General features: G+C 31.4%; 1 long non-coding RNA gene across 1 annotated transcript; it reads left to right on the forward strand.

Annotated features, from left to right (window-relative positions):
- Positions 1 to 921: 921 nt before the first annotated feature.
- Positions 922 to 1,733, forward strand: LOC129301990 (uncharacterized). The gene is made up of 3 exons (XR_008591137.1): positions 922 to 1,155; positions 1,427 to 1,504; positions 1,662 to 1,733. It is a non-coding gene; the product is annotated as an uncharacterized LOC129301990 (long non-coding RNA).
- Positions 1,734 to 1,959: the final 226 nt, after the last annotated feature.

Genomic DNA, 1,959 nt, shown 5'->3' on the forward strand with positions numbered 1-1,959 from the left:
CCCGTCTCTCTACTCTCTCCCTCTTTCGCTTCTATAAGCTCTTTCCCCTTTTTCTTTTTCATCAGTTTATTGTTAGCTTTACTATCTTTTGCTTCTTGATTGATTTCTTCTTCTTCTTTGCAGTCTTCTTCTCCATGGATGAATCAGTTAGAATGAGTGGATGGAAAAATTCAGGGAAAGAAATGAAATAAATTTCTGGAACGATCTCAACGTTCATTGGATCATAACCAGAAATCACTCCTCCATCCTAGCTATTTCAATTTCGGTTTTGCATTTTCCCTTCAATTTCCATTTGATGTTTTTTTTTTTTGGTTTCAAGGCAGGTGCCTTTTGATTTGTTTTGTTTGATTTTTTTGTTTGATGTATTATCCCTGCCTCTGCTGATTCAGTATTTTTTTTGGCTTAAACTACAGACAACAGTATCTCGTAGAAAAGTTTTGATTCATTATTTAGTTCTTTCCAACAATAGGATAGTTGAAAGGCTCTCATTTTTTATTTATTTTCCTCCATTCTGTAGCCAGGATAGTTGAAAGCTCTTCATCTTTGTTGATCAGTAGATTCAGTTCGCATAGTTAATTTATGTCTCTGTTGGTCAGTAGTTTTAGTTCACCTTTTCTTCCATTGTCTTAAGGTGAGTGGCTTTCCGAGAAGGTATTAACCAGAATTTTTTTTACATCCATATATTTTTCTTCCATTTTAATGAAGCCTTGATTCATTTCAGAATTACAAAAGTTTTATATGTTGAATTTGGAAGAGTTTTGGCAGACTCCAGTTTCCACTATTATGAAATTGAATGGTTTGTTTGATTACAAAAGTCCTTGCCTTCTAAAATGATCTATATGTGATAATTAGTGATTAAATTTTTCTATCAATTTAACACACAAGGGATACTGTATTGTGCTGTAGTTATTTGGAAAAGAGATAGAGAGTGGGATTTTGGTTTGTATAGGAAGGAACTCTGCAATGATTCTAGCCTTGATTTTGGTTTATAATCACGTGCATATCACAATTTGTAGTCCAAAATTAACTCATCATGGATAAAGTTAGATTTTGGTTTTGTTTTCCCTCACAGTTTCTAGCAGTTCAAGGAATTGGTGCCAGCCTTTTGTTTAGGCATTGGAGAATGCAATTGGAATCTCAATGGCCATAATCCAAGTATGATCTTAATGTCACTGTTTTTTCTTTTCTTTTCTTTTCTTTTATATTAATGTCACTGTGTTTTCTACTTTGTGCTTATATGAAGTTAACAACATATATAAACCAACAGTTCAAGATGCGTACATCGATTGAACTAATCATGAAAGGAATTAATTATTAACTTGGAATGATTACTTTCTGATTTCCAATATATATATATGCATTTTGTGAAATTTATGCTTAACATATATATAGAAATTCATAAATTGCTGTAAATTGTGTGCCATAGGCTATAAAGCATAATTGTCAATAGACCATCATATGTTGGTGGGTAGCAATACACGCCCTTTTCAAGGCCGTTCTAAAGGTATTGTTGTTTTTGTTACTTTATGGTCAAGGCCTTATTATATGGTATATTAATATAAAAGAATTTTGTTTTCATGTCAGATTTATATGTGCACTCTTTCCTATGTTGGCATAAGCTTGCAATATTTTTTTGTCTAATTCTTTGTTTGTTTTTTCAGGATATTTTAAAATGTATGGTCAGACCGGACATTTAGTGCAATGGTTGAAATCTTAATAAATTTTTTTTATTTGTCAATAGAGTTATTTACTTTATGCATATAATATTCTCACCTTGCTAAAAGTTGGAAACCCAATCACTTTTGAATTTTATTTTTTATTGCTCTATTTTATCATATAACTTTGAACTATTGTTTTCGTGTCTAAACCCTAACTTATTGCAAGTTTATACTTTTGTTGCCATCAATTTTTTAGATCTAATAGCTTTCAAGTAGTCTTGCTTCTTCTTTGAAGAGATTG

Source organism: Prosopis cineraria, unplaced genomic scaffold (assembly GCF_029017545.1).
Source record: "Prosopis cineraria cultivar Desert tree isolate PC_DT_omini unplaced genomic scaffold, ASM2901754v1 PC2, whole genome shotgun sequence".
Lineage (NCBI taxonomy): Eukaryota > Viridiplantae > Streptophyta > Magnoliopsida > Fabales > Fabaceae > Prosopis > Prosopis cineraria.